We start from the raw sequence: 15,958 nt of genomic DNA, 5'->3' as shown, positions 1-15,958 counted from the left end.
TGAATCTTTGCTGTGCCACCTCCAGGGCAAGATAAGGAGACCAAAACTGTGCACAGAACTCCAGGTGTGTTCTCACCAAAATTCTGTAATTGTAGCAAGACTTCTTTATTCTTCTACTCCAACCATGTTGCAATAAAGGCCAACATGCCATTTACCTTCCTAATTGCTTGCTAATGTAATATGTCTCATGTACAAGAGCACCCAAATCTCCCTGAACATCAACATTTAAAAGAGGCTCACCATTTAAAAATATTCTACTTTTCTATTCTTCCCACCAAAGAAAATAACTTTGCATTTCTTCACATGATACTCCATCTGCCAATTTATTGTCCACTTACTTAGCCTGCTTATATCCCTTTGCAGTCCCTTTATGTCCTCTTTACAGTTTACATCCCCACCTAGCTTTGTGTACCAGCAAACTTGGATAAATTACCTGCGGTGCCATCATCTAAGTCATTAATATAGATTGTAAATAGCTGAAGCCCCAGCACAGATCCTTGCAGCACCCTACTAGTTACAACCTGCCAATTTGAATATATCCAATTTATCTCTATTCTCTGCTTTCTATCCATTAACCAATCCTCTATTCATGCTAATATACTGCCACTATCCCCTGAGACCTTACCTTGTGTAATAACCTTTGACGTGACATTTTATTGAATGCCTTCTGGAAATCCCAATATGCTACATCCAATGCTTCCTTGTTTTCTACCCTATTAGTTATATCCTCATTACACTCCAATTAAATTTATCAGACATGATTCCCCTTCATAAAACTACTTTGATTCTGCCTAATTATACAATGATTTTATGAACAAACAAACTGTGAGCAGGAGTAGACTACTTGGCCCTTCAAGCCTGCTCCGCCATTCAATAGGATCAGGCTGATCTTGACTGTAACCTCCTGCCTACTTCTGGTAACCTTTAACCCCATTGTTTATCAAGAATCTATCCACCTCTGCCTTGAAAACATCCAAAGACTCTGCTACCACTGCCTTTTAAGGAAGGGAGTTCCAAAGACTCACTATGCTGTGAGGGAAAAGAATTCTTCTCATCTCCGATAAATGAGCATCCCCTATTTTTTAAACCATGGGCCCCAATTCTAGATTCTCCCACAAGAGGAAATATCCACACCGCCTCCACAACCTGCCCATTCCTGGTATTAGTTTAGTAAATCTTCTCTAAACTGCTTCTAATGCATTTAAATCCTTCCATAAATAAGGAGCCCAATGCTGTATGCAGTACTTCAGATGTGGTCTTGCCAGTGTCCTGTACAACTGAAGCATAACCTTCCTACTTTTGTATTCAATTCCCGTCGCAATAAACAATAATATTCTTTTAGCTTTCCTAATTACTTGCTGTACCTGCATACTAACCTTCTGCGATTCATGCATTAGGCCACCGAGATCCCTCTGAATCTTAGAGCTCTGCAATTTCTCACCATTTAGATAATATGCATCTTTTTTATTCTTGCTGCCAAAATGGACAATTTCACATTTCCCCACATCATACTCCATTTACCAGATCTTTGCCCGCTCATTTGACCTATCTATGTCACTTTGTAGCCTCCTTATATCCTTTTCTTTCTTATATCCTTACTTTCCTACCTATCTTTGTATCATCAGCAAATTTAGCAATCATACCTTTGATCCCTTCTGCCAAGTCATGAATATAAATTCTAAAAAGCTGAGGGTCCAGCAGTGATCCCTGTGGCACATCAGCCATTACATTCTGTCGACCAGAAAAAGACCCATTTATGTCTACCCTCTGTTTCCTGTTAGCTAACCAATCTTCTATCCATGCGAATATGTTACCCCCTACACCATGAGCTTTAATTTTCTGCAATAACCTTTGTTGTAACAGCTTATCAAATGCCTTCTGTAAATCCAAGTACAGTACATCCACCAGTTCCCCTTTATCCACAGCACATGTGACTCCTTCCAAAGAACTCAAATAAATTGGTTAAACATGATTAAGTGCCTTATCAACACCTTCTTCATAATACATTCTAACATTTTCCTGCCAACTGGGGTCAAGCTAACTGGCTTGAAGTTCCCTGTTTTTTTCTCTCCTCTCTACCTTGAATAAAAGTGTTACATTTATTACTCGAATCTGGGGAATTTTGGACAATCACAACCAGTGCATCACTATTTCTGCACTACTTTTAGAACTCTAGGATGTAGGCCGTCAACTTTTAGTTCCATTAGTTTTTCTAGTAGTTTTCCTCTACTGATATCAATTATTTTAATTTCCACCACTGGTTCCAGTTTACCTCATCTTTCAGAGATGTAGGTTGGCTTTAAATATGGCAGACTGGCTTTAAACCATGGCAGACTTTCACTATTTTACACCTCTAGCGGAGCTGTGCAGCCAGTCAACGGTGTAGCTAGCACTGGTTGCACACTGCAATCATGGTAATGAGTTAGCAGCACAAAGTTTATGGGCTATCTGCATCACAAGCATTGGTGCAGTGTAATCGGGTATTATGAGCCCTGTTTCCACATTTTTGGGGGCTGTCCAATTTAAACTCCACTACAACTCCATGGCCAGAATTTTCCCCCCCTCGGCGGGGTTGTGCAGGGGTGGGCGCGAACCCGATCGGTGCCCCTGATTGGGGACGCGCCGCTATTTTATGTGGGTGGGCCAATTAAGGCCCGCACACCGTGATGCGCGCCCGGAAGCGCTGAGCGCTCCCTGTGCGGGTGGGGAGAAGATTCCCTGAGTGGTTCCCTGCGCTCTTTCGCACATGCATGCGAAAGAGCGCAGAGATCTCTGTGCCTCAGGGAGATTTGTTTCAGTGTTAAACTTTTAAATAAAGGACTTTAAAACTTTTGAAACATGCTCCCTCATGTGACAGTGTAACATGAGCTGGGACATGTTAATAAAATTTTGGAAAAAATTTTACTGATTTTTTAAACACTTCATGAAACCTCATCCCGCCCATGGATGAGGTTCCATGAAATATGCAAAGGCCGCCTGGGCTCTTCGCCTGCCCACCAGCCTTACAGGTTGGATGGGCAGCTCATTTAATTGTTTTAATTAGCTTTTAACAGACCTTAATAGGCCTTTGACAGTTCGGCGGGCGTGTAGCCGACTGAAAATCTAAATGACATGCGGTGATGTTGGGTCGCCTGCCTGACATCACCGTGCGTCATTTTATGCGTTGGTGAGCGGGCCCCACCCCCCCTCCCGCTTGCCAGCGGAAACTGCTGCCCCACATTACAAACCAACCTTAAAAATTTGTGTGAGCCCCATTTCTACCAGGATCGGTAGTGGCAGACTAGTAAGCCTGCCTCTTGCAGGTGTATGAAATGTAGAGGGCAACAATGATGGAGGCAGCCGGCATTCCAGTATGAGGTCCCAGCCCCACCCCACCCCTCCCTCCCCCTCCCCCACCAAACTGTGAATTCCACATGGAGGGAGCTAGACACACAATGAGCTGTCTCCAGCTCTGTCAGCATTTTGAAATGGAAACAGAGGAACATTTCTTATGTTCTTAAACAAGCAAAGGCAAGAGACCTAGCAGAACTGGCTCCTGCTCCAAGTTTCATCCCCACTCAAGTGGATTGCACTTCTGAATACCATGTCATGGATGTTGGCATACATCAATAACAAATTAGTTGGAATAATTTATAGTTTTATTGTGATAATCCTGCTGAAAGTTATAAGTGGGAATAATCTGTTCGCTTGGCACTTTAGTTTCTCTTCATGCTTTGCCGCAGAGCTTCCCCTCCTTTAAAAACAACATTTAATAAATAGGGCGCTATTACGGACAAATGTTTACTTTTCATTAGCCTTATGCAAATAAAGAATGCTCAGCATTTTTGTTAATGGAATTATTGTAATCAGTGCTAGTTCATTAGGTGTTTATAAAAGCTATTTTTGCTTTCCCTTCCACATTTCAATGAAATTGTTTGTAATCACTCGGGCCATTAACACTACTTTATCTGGATATGTCTGTTAACGTACTTCATAAAATGCATTCTCAAGCTGTCCCAAACTTTTGGTGTCGCATGTCAATTGGAGATTAGTCAAGCACCAAATATGTTCACATGAAACTAAAATACATATCATTATTTGGGGCTAAAAGTAGTCAGGGATTTGTCGTTCAACTTAACAGGCTCTCTCCCTCTCTCTCTCAAGTTTTCTTCCCAGCTGTTTTCTCTCAGTAGAACAATGTCTCCAAAACAGACATTTTCTCCAAACCTTTAGCAACACCACACAATTGTATTTCCACTCAGTGTCTGCTTGTCTTAATAAAATAATTCTTTTCTCAGAATCAAAAAGTAATGGATCACGCTCCATTCCAAGATTTAAGCAGGCTGATGCTTCAGTGCAGGACTGAGGGTATACTGCATTGCCTGCAGTAACAAGATCTGAGACACTGCGTGCTTGTTGAGGAGGATGGAAAAGATTCCATGGCATTATTTGAAATAGACCGGCTGAGTTCCAAAGTCTTATATAATATTTACAACACAGAAAAATAGGCTATTCGCCCCAATAGCTCAATACGATTGTTCATGCTCCAGAGGATTTTCCTTCCACCCTTTCTCATCTAGCTTCATGAACATACCCCTCAATTCCTTTCTCTCTCATATGTAGCTTCCCCTAAATACATCTGTGCTATATTCACCTCAGCCACTCTTTGCAATAGAGAGTTCCACATTCTAACGACTCTCTGAGTAAAGAAGCTTCATCTGATTTTCCTACTGGATGTATTTGTGCCTATCTTACACTAATAGACCCTAGTTCTGGCCTCACTGCAAGTGGAAACATTCTGCTGATGTCCTGTCCAACATTTATACAGCAATTAACACCATAAAAACAGATCATTCATCTAATTGCTGTTAATGGGACTTTCCTGTGTGCAACATGGCTGCTGCATTTGCTGACAAAACAACAGTGACTATTTTTTAAAAATAGTTTATTGATTGTGAAGTGCTTTGGGATATCCTAAGGACATGAAAGGTATGCCGATGTAAGTTCTTTCTTTTCTATCAGTTGATGGAATGCTCCAGCACCTTCATGTTTGAATTGTAACTTTTCCTCTTGATCTCTGATTTCAGTCCAAGCTCTCCCTCTTGCTTTAACATCGAAGTAACTCAGAAAGATAGGCACAGAGAGGAGAGGAGCCAGGGCTGCAGCCAGGAGAGACAGCTGCTGTTGAAATGTCACAACAGCAGGGAGGAATGTACCAGTGGGAATGAGAAAGAACAGAGATAAAAGTTCATTTCTACCCATCAACTGATGAGAACATGAGAATTCTGGTGAACAGAAATTTTGTAATGTTGATCTTCATCTTATATGGGGTCATTCATTTTATTTAGGAGGGATTTTTATGTTGTCATACATACAACTATAGTAAAGGACAAAAGCCTGGGTGGTTTCTTTTTAAATATAGGCCTTGTGCCAACTAATTTTAATATTGATTAATGTTCCTTTCTTTGTAATAAATTTGTAATAGACTGAACAAACCAAGTTGGCCAAATAAAATTGGAGAATGAATTCATGGGTTGTGTTTGAAATAGTCAATGTTACATTGAGGAGTCAACTAGGAAGCACATTATCATGAATTATTGACTTGAAACGTTAACTTTCTTTTTCTCTGTCTGCAAATGCTGCCTGACTTGCTGAGTATTTCCACCATTTTCAATTTTTATTAGGAACGGGCTATCTTACAACTAGCATTATAAACTGAAACAGGGTTCATTCGTAAATCTTACATTAAGTGATCCTCTTAGAGAAGAATGATCATAATATGATATCATTTCATGTAAATTTGAAAGTGATGTGCTAAGTCTGAGACTAGGGTATTAAATTTAACAAAGCCAGTTGTGTAGATATGAGGGTTGAGATGGTTCAGTTAAATTGGTAAATTAGATTAAAATGTATGACAGTAAATAAGCAAAAGCAAACAGTTAAAGAAAAACTCATAATTCTCAATGAATATGCATTCTCTTGAAGAACAAAAACTCCATGGGAAAAGTTGCACAACTGTGGCTAACCACAGCCAGTGTACTGTGTGCAGTTTTTGTCTCCTTACCTAAGGAAGATATACTTGTCTTGGAGGGGGTACAACAAAGGTTCACTAGATTGATTCCTGGGATAAGAGTGCTGCCTTAGAAAGAGAAATTGAGTAAAAGACGCCTATCTTCTCTTGAGTTTAGAAGAATGAGAGGTAATCTCACTAAAACGCATAAAATTCTTTGAGGACTTTACAAGAAAGATACAGAGGGGCTGTTTCTCCTAGTAGTGACCCTAGGACAAAGCGTCATAGTGTTAGGATAAGGGCCATTTCAAAAAGATACGAGGAACAATTTCTTCATTCAGAGAGTTGCAGATCTTTGGAATTCTATATCCCAGAGGTTTGAGAATGCTCAGTCACTGAGTATACTTAAGACTAATATTGAGATGTTTGTACACTAAGGGTCAAGGGATAAGGGAATGGGATGAGAAAGTGGAGTTGAGATAGAAGATCAGCCTTGATCTTATTGTTTGGTGGAACAGGCTCAAGGGATCAAATGGCCTAATCTTGCTCCTGTCTCTTATGTTCTTATGTTCAAGCAAAGTGATCAAATTAACGGAAATTCAAGTCCTGAAAAAGGTAATAATTTAAATATTAAATTAACTAACATAACCTGGAATTCAACTTAGAAGTGAAAACATTATTGGTTAATTTTTGGTAAGATAACTCTGGAATACTTATGAACAAAGTAATAATTTGCATTTATATAGTGCCTTTCACATCTGCAAGATGTCCCAAAGAGCTTCAGGACAAATGAACCACTTTTGAAGTGAAGTTACTTGCTTGGGATGAAATACACCCTGAAAAATCCTTTGCAATATAAAAAAAACAAGGACAAGCTGTAAATACAGTCAATGGATTCTGTCTGTTTCTATCTGCTAATAAATGTAGTTTCAAACTCAGCTCCAAAGAAGGGTCATATGGACTCGGAACATTTGCTTTGTTTTTCTCTCTCCACAGATGCTGTCAGACCTGCTGAGATTTTCCAGCATTTTCTGTTTTAGTTTCAAACTTTGTTGGACCCTGTATACTATACATTGGGTGCACATGATTATGTTCCAGATATCATGCGCACAATATTAACTTTCCAATAAGAACTTGTGGAGATGGCATTAAATATATAACAGCAGACATTACAGTTTGACCATTTTCCCCTTTCGGATATGTTATATCAAGTGAGCTGTGTCTGGATGACTGCATGTAAGGAGCAGAAAGACACAATCTGTTTTCCATGGTTCATCTGTTGGAAATAGGAGATGGCTGAAGGTTTCCTAGGACTTGAATTAAATGGCATCAATATAACAACAGGGATAAAGCAGAAGTGAAACAAAAATGGAGGAGAATGAGAAACAAAATGAAGGAATTTTTTTTTTTGATGCAAGCTGGCCAATAGCAGTATTCCTAGAAAGAGAGCATAAAGGTGGTAAGCTTTTTTTTTTGCCTGCTTGAGTTCTCTCTCTTCTTCTCTTCCTTCACTTCTGTTTCTCTCTCTTCCCTCAATTCTATTTCTGTCTGCTTCAGGTCAGTTTCTCCACTATTTCAGCTCCTCTATATTCCTCCCTTAAATTCTCTTTCTACCAACTGTTGGTAAATGAACAACCTAGTGTGGAATTGAGTTTTACAGAACATGCTGACTCAAGGACTGATCATCAATCTTTTCTGAATAAGCTGATCTCAACTTGGGTAGCAGTTGGGTGTGCTGCAGCACTCCTGGCTAGGGATGAGAGGTGAATCAAATCAGCTACCGTTTCTACTTTACAGCAATTTCTGCTGAAAAGTACAAGTGTGGCTGCCAGGTATAGGTAGGATGTTCTTCGGTGCCAAATACCTTGCTGATATTCACTGTCTAAGGCATGAAGGCATCATACATGAAGAATAAGACACTTGAGTCAGGTAAGCTTCCCAGAGGCTTATCAGAGACTGGAGAACAATAATCCAGAAGGAATCAGCAACTTCAGGAGAGGAGAAACTGAAATTAAACAATTAAAAATGAACAACTCAACACTTCATGTACATCATTAGAAAACGATTGTATTTATAAACATGATATTTGACACATGCAAATTCCTTTCACTTGTGTGCAGTAACGTTACTGCTTTCACACAAGAATTTATGCACTGGATTTTCCTTCATAATCCTGTATAAAATCAGCTTGAGAAGCAGTGAAAAATTAGACCCAATTGAGTGGTGAGGCCTATAGTCACCTCCCACACTAGGACCATCGCTAGCTGCCTCTTTCCCCATCTGCTAGAATGTCAGAGCCCCAGACTTCCTGATCTAGTTCCCTATTGTCTGCCTCTCTTATCATCACTCTCCAAGGTTGTCAGTGAGGATTGGCAGTAGTCTTTGGGGTAGTGATGGAAAGGCTCTGAAATACCTTGACAATGCCTACGAGTAGCCTCCTCTCCATCCAATTCAGCCCAATCCCTAATTGGGATCTCAGTCTTGGCTGAGGCCTTCAGTAAAAGGTTTAAAGAGGACTTCAGGGTTATCTGAACATGCAGCATCATCTGGATTAGCCTTCTTGGCCATAGTCGTCTTTCTGTTCGGGAACCCACCACACATAACAAATTACCCCTGACTCAAATAAATGAATCGGGTTACAGCAGGGTCGTAGCAATGGGCAAAGGTTATGCCCTGAAGAGGAGTATTTTTCCCATATGGCCAACAGGATTAGTCTTTTTAATGCTAAGGTTGTAGATATGAGGGTGGGGTTTTGGGCAAGGATTCCCATCCCCAAAATCCTACTCGATTAGTGTAGTGCTCTCCTATTAGGGCAGCCTGAAGCGGTTTCACACAAAATAAGTGAGAGCTTAATGTCAAATATCAAAAGTCCCTAGTTTGAGTTCTTGCTTATTTAACAATGGGCAACTGGAGTGGGTGAAAGGGGAAGCTCGATTTTCAAAAGAGAATTTAAAGAGCAGAAGCTTTTTTACTTGATTTTGTTTTCAAATTTTCAGTGGCTTTTTTGTGTTGGTTTTGTTTTTCCTTCCCTTCTGGGCTTATTTTTTTGGCACAGAGCATGTATGGAATGTAACAAAGACACAGCCAAATATTATCTGCAAAGTAAACAGGAAGGCAAGTGCAACTGATGTTTTTATAATATTGCTGCTGAACAGGAAGAACATTGATGAGGGAATGTGAAAAGGGAGACTTGGGTCCGATAATGATCTGAAGGAAGCTTCTGAGCTGGGTGGGTGTGGAATTGTGAGGACGAAACCTGGAAGCCAACTCAGTGGGTAGGAATCTGCAATCCCAACCAAACTGTAGCAATCAATTTTGACTACTAGGTTTCATTCCTCCAAACTGCACAGCAGGCGTCTTGCACACCCATGTGACACGATTTAAAGGGTCAATGCACAGATGGAAATTGGGGTGTTCACGATAGATGCTGCACATAGACCAAGAGCAGCAGCCAGATTCAATGATATATCAATGGAATTATTGCCTAGTGCCAGCCAGAGGAGGAGGGACACACCTTTCCCATACGTCATCACCGGAAGTGATGTAATGTCTCATGCTCTTGCTCTCTCTTGTAGGCACGATGGCAAGATGAAGCTACTGTAAGATTTTCCTTAACAAAGTTAGTGTTTTCCTTACCTCAGCAGACTCTGTGAATATTCTATGTTAGCACAACGTGAACAAGAATATCATATGGTGGCAGCGAGTGAAAGAAAAAGTATTGAAAAGTCTCTGCCATTACTGGAAAGATTCAAGCAAGTCTCAACCAGGCAGAAGCATGGTTGAATTGGCGCTGAAGGTTTGCCAGATATCACAACGTGTTGAGCCTCATGACAAGCAGGCCAGTGCGCAATTGTGCGCAATGAATAGCTGTGCAGATGATACCCTAGTCAGGCAAGGGATAAATGAAGAAAAAGCCATGTATGATGAAGTATTAAAAGCACTTGATGTCTATTCAATCTGCAAAAGAATCCCACTGTCGAACAGGCTAAACTTAACAAGCAAATCCAACGACAAGTGGAAAGTATTAATACATTTATCAACGATTTGAATAGACTTGCAAAGAACTGTGAATATGGCAGCTTAAAAGATGAACTAATTATGGAGAGAATTGTTGTCAGAGCCTTGGATAAAGCATTGTCTGGCCACTTGCAATCGAGAGATGACCAAGTAAAGACAATTTAAATGAGCAGACAAGCTGAGATCAGGAAGCAAAATCAATCAGTGATTTGGGTGACAGGAGAACCATATCCCAATAATGACTGACTCAATGAATTATGTTACATTTAAAAGCAGAGAGGTGGCCATAGGAAAGCAGGGAAGGTAGGAAGAGTGCCCATCAACTGCCCCAGCTAGCTTTCATCGGTGTGATGGGAAAAATCACAGGTACAAAAATTGTCCCGCCAAAGAGGCTGAATGCCATTTTTGCAGAAAGAAGGGTCACTTCCAAACTGTGTGTCATAGCAAGAATTCTGTACAGAATAAGCAGAAAGAGAAACTTTTGAAAGGTCTCAAAGATCCACAAAGTAGAAAATACCAACGATACTGAGATGTCTTTCCTTGGAGAGATCCAGGAACCAAGTGGAAGCTATTGGAGTGCTGATATCCAAGGAGCGGGAAACAAGACACACTTTAAGTTAGACACAGATGTCACTGTTTCAGTTCTTTCTGATGCTGAACTGCGGTTGGATAAAATTTCTCTTCCGCCGTCATGCAAAAAAACTACATGAACCACGAGGTATAGAACTCAAGGTCATAGGGCAACCAAATACAAGCCTTCAAAATAGAGAGACAAAATTCACTGAAACCTTATATGTGAACCTGAACCAGAGTTGTTCGCTGTTAAGCAGGAGAGCCTGTATCGATTCACATCTGATCTGCAGAGTAGACGAGTGGAAAGCGAAAAGATCAGCTAAAAGCTTCAGGGCTGAATTTCCATAGCTGTTCACAGGACAAGGAAAGTTGAAGACAGCACACCCTTTGTCCTGAAATGAAGACAGTGTGTCTGATTACACCCAAAAAAGTTCCTCATCCACTCTTGCCAAAGGTAAAGAAGAAAATTGACTCTATGTTGAAGCAAGGGGTTATTTCACCTGTGACAGAACCAACAGGCTAGTGCTCGGGCATGGTTCCAGTGCCAAAACAAAACTGATCCATCAGAATTTGCGTAGATCTTACACAGCTGAAGAAAGCAGTCGAATGCAGAGTTCATCCTATGTCATGTGTGGATGATAGCTGAGCAAAATTGGGAAAGAGTTCAATTTTCACGAAGCTAGATGCAAATAATGGTTTTTGGCAACTACCCCTCGATCAAGAATCTAAGTTGCTCACAACCTTCATTACACCGTTTGAAGGTTTTGTTTCAAAAGTTTACGCTTCGGCATCACATCAGCGCTAGAAATCTTTCAGAGGGTAATGTCAAGTATCCTAGATGGACTGGAGGGAGTCGTATGTCACATGGATGATGTCCTGATCCATGGTTCCTCTCAGACAGAACATGATATTAGAGTGCAAGGTATGCTGAAATGCCTACAGGATGCAGGACTTACATTCAAAACAAATGTGAATTCTCTCAGCTGACTGTTAAGTTCCTTAGGCATATTGTAGATGCATCCATTGTCAGAGTTGAACTACAGAATACAAGAACAATTAAGGAGTTTCCAGCTCCTTGCAACACGACTGAGTTCCAGAGATTCATGGGTTTGGTATACCTCATCAGAAAGTTCTTGCACAATCTAGCTGCCATCAATGAGCCACTACATCAGCTGTTATGACAGGACAATACATGATGCTGTGAGGAAGCCCAGAGAGGTCTTTTGAGAAAATCAAAGAGATGCTGATATGACCTAATATTTTATTATTATGACCTGGAACTACCCACTATCATTGTTGCAAATGCATTTTCTACGGGATTGGGAGCTGTACTCTTTCAGATACGGATGGGTAGAAAATGTAGGCCAGTTAACTCTGCGTCTCATATACTGACGGAGACTGAACAGAGATATGCAGTGATAGAGAAAGAAGCATTTGTTGCTACCTGGGAATATGAAAAGTGTGCAGATTATATTCTTGATCTCCACTTCAAGATAGAGACAGACCACAATCCCTTAGTGACACTCTTAATTCTAAGGAGTTTGCAAAAATGCCTCCATGAGTACAATGATTCAGATTGAGGATAATGATGTTTGACGCAAAGACGGAGTATGTTCTGGGAAAGCAGCAGACAACAGCAGTTGCCTTTTCCCATATCCCAGTGGCAAGGTCCGAGCAAGGTGATGTAGCCCTAGTGGAAGAGTAGAAATCTTTGCAACGGTAACAACCAAAACTCGACCAGCAACAACTCAGCAACTAAATGAAATCAGAGATGTACAGAAACCTGTACAGATGAAGAATGTGCTCAGGTCTATGTGGGGAGCTGGTGGTGTAGTAGTAATGTCACTGAACTAGTAATCCAGAGGCTCAAGCTTACGCTCTGGGGACATAAGTTCAAATCCCACCATGGCAGCAGCTGGGTGGAATTTAAATTCAATTAATAAGTCTGGAATTGAAAGCTCGTCTTAGTAATGGTGACCATGAAACTAGCATCAATTGTTGTTAAAACTCATCTGGTTTGCTCATGTCCTTCTGGGAAGGAAATCTGCCATCCTTATCTGGCTTGGCCTACATGTGACTCCAGACCCAAAACAGTGTGGTTGACTCTTAACTATCCTCTGAAATGGCTTAGCAAGCCACTCAATTCAAGGGCAATTAGGGATGGGCATTAAATGCTGGCCTTGCAAGCAATGCTCATGTCCCATGATAGAATAAAGAAAAAGTGGATGGCCAGCATACATGCCATACAATCCCATTCTCAGGGAGTACTGTGAACAGTGAGGACATGTTGGTGATTTACTCATCTATAGCATCATTTTGAGAGTTCTGAGACTTAATAACTGCAATAGTTACACCAAGGACATTTTGTCTACACAAAATGTTGAGTGAGAGTAAAGATATTCTGTTTGGTGGCCAGGCCTCTCAAAGTCATTGGAAGAAATGATATCAAACTATATTACTTGTGCTATTCTTCATCAGGAGACAAGAGAACTGTTGACAGCATCTTCCTTTCCATCAAGACCATGGTAACGTCTTGGGATGGTCCTCTTTGAACACAGAGGTAGAATGTTCTTGATCTTGTTCTTCTACTGTTCCAGATGGATAGAAGTCAAGTAACTGTGGGGCCCCACTTCTGAAGCAATGATTACATCACTGAAAGAGATATTTGCAACACATGGAATCCCAGACCTTGTAATCTAGGACAATGGACCACAGTTTGCCAATGAATACATTAAAGAGTTCATGACATCATATGGATTTATCCATACTACAAGTTCACCAAGATACATTCAAACCAACAGTGAAGCTGAAAGAGGAGTGCATAGAGTGAAAGCATTGCTGAGGAAGAACAATAGCATCCAACTTGCACTTCTGAGCTATTGTTTAACTCTACTCCAAAATGGTTTAGCACTACTTGAACTCTTAGTGGGAAGAAGATGGAGAACTCAACTCCTTACTCTCCGACACATACTCATGCTGCGAATACAAGCTGGTGATTTGGAAAAGTGAGGGAGAAAGAGGATGAGTATCATTCCAGTCAGATGTAGAACTATGGCAAACATCACAAAGCACGTAACCTCCAACCAGGAAAAACAGTTTGGATTGGAGACCAAGCTCATTATGGACAGATGGTTGAACAGGCACTATGTCCATGGTCCTAAGTCATCCAAACAGATAATGATAAGGTGAGATGGAACAGATGCACACTAGTCGCCACGTAGAAGAAGCCTTCTACATGGTCAAAGCCGTCAAAGGAGCAGAGGACCTGATTGGGTAGACTTGTGAAGCCACCGCTGTGGTTGTCCCTATAAAAAATCAGAAGCCAGAGACTTGGGGGTAAATATAGTATAATGGGTGGAATTAGAGACCTGGGGAAGATATCACCCTATAAATTCGGGGTTCTTTAGTGCCACCTTGGCAAACGGAGTGCAGCCGACTAACCGAGTGAAGACTTGGAGTTTGGTGAGAAGGGAGTTCGGTGAAGGGGGAGAAGGAGTTTGTTTCCTCTTTCTATCTTTCTCACCCCATAGAAATTGGTTCTTGCTCTACTACAGGGAAAGGAACTGTTTGGTGAGTACCTGGTAAATTGGTAGTTCTATTCTATCACTAAGGTTTAAAATAGTACATAATTTGGCAGTAAAGTTAACGAAATATATAAGAAAACAACATTAAATAAGTGATTAATATAATTAAGCAATAATTTAAAACACATTAAGGATGACAGGACAGGTGATGTGTCAAGGCTGCATGGATGTGCAAGGACCAGCATGCGGCATAACATTGTGATCCAGGGCAAACTTGTCTGCAGTAAGCTTTTGCGGCTTGAGGAACTTCAGCTCAGAGTCATTGAGCTGGAGGCTGAGCTGCAGACACTGACACATCAGGGAGAGGGAAAGTTACCTGGATGCTTTATACCAGGAGGCAGTCACACCACTTAGGATAGGGTTTTCTGATTTGTTCAGTGGCCAGGGACAGGAGGGTGTGACTGTAAGTGAGGCAGATAAGGGGGCCCAGAGGGCAGGAGTGCAAGAGTGTGAGCCTCTGCACTTGTCCAACAGGTTTGAGGCTCTCTCAGCTTGTTTGGATGAGAGTGGGGGCTGCAGGGTGGATGAGCAAACTGACCATGGGACTGTGGTACAGGAAGCCATCCAAGTTGGGGGAGCAAAAAGGAATGTAGTGGTAGTAGGGGACAGTATAGTAAGGGGGATTGACACTGTTCTCTGTAGCTAAGAGTAAGAGTCCAGGTGGCTTTTTTGCCTGCTTGGTTCCAGAGTTCGGGACATCTGCTCAGGGCTGGAAAGGAACTTACAGTGGGAGGGGGACAATCTAGTGGTTGTGGTCCATGTATGTGCCAACGACATAGGCAGGATGAAGAAGGAGGCTCTGAATAGTCAGTATGAGGAGCTAGGCACAAAATTAAGAAGCAGAACCTCAAAGATAATAATTTCTGGATTATTACCTGAGCCATGTGCAAATTGGCATAGCACAAATAAGATTAGTGAAATGAATGTGTAGCTCAAAGACTGGTGTGGGAGAAGTGGGTTCCGGTTTGTGGGGCACTGGCACCAGTGTTGATGAAAATGGGATCTGTACCATTGGCACGGTCTAAACCTGAACCATGCTGGTGCTGATGCCCTCATGAGCTGCCTAACTCAGGAATAGAGAGGGTTTTAAACTGAATAGTGGGGGAAAGGGATCAAATTTGGGAAGATGTGGTAAAACCAAAGAGTAGAGACAAGGCAAGAGAGGCAGGTATTAAAATGGGAAATGATGGGACTGTGACAGGAAGGGACAGAGAGTACAATTCTAAGAGTAAATCAGCAGGTAAGGAGAGTCGCTACAAAAATAATAAAAGGACAAAACCAAATGCTCTGTATCTAAACGCATGTAGCATTCGAAACAAAACAGTGAACTGATGGTGTAAATAGAAATAAATACGTATGATCTCATAGCCATTACAGAGACATGGCTACAGGATGACATAGATTTGGATCTGAACGTTGAAGGGTATGTGACATTTAGGAAGGACAGGAAGTTGGGAAAAGGTGGAGGTGTGGCTCTGTTAATTAATAATGGTATTATTACATTAGAGAGGGATGACCTAAGTTCTGGAAACCAGGGGAAGAATTTTCCCTCTGTGAAGGGGGGAATTTCAGGAGCGGACATGTGCAGGTGCGTCTCCGACTGGCGTCCCCAATCAGGGGCGCGTTGCTATTTTAAGTGGGCGGGCCAATTAAGGCCCACCCAGCGTGATGTCCGCCAGGAAGCGCTATGCGCTCCCTGTGCGGGTGGGAGGGGATTCCCTCAGCTGAGAAAGCGCTCTTTCGTGCATGCACACAAAAGAGCGCACTCATCTCCCTGAGGCTAAGTGCTGCCTCA

This window comes from Cetorhinus maximus, chromosome 5, assembly GCF_964194155.1.
Source record: "Cetorhinus maximus chromosome 5, sCetMax3.hap1.1, whole genome shotgun sequence".
NCBI classification, from domain to species: Eukaryota; Metazoa; Chordata; class Chondrichthyes; order Lamniformes; family Cetorhinidae; genus Cetorhinus; species Cetorhinus maximus.
Note: the sequence above shows the minus strand (reverse complement) of the source record.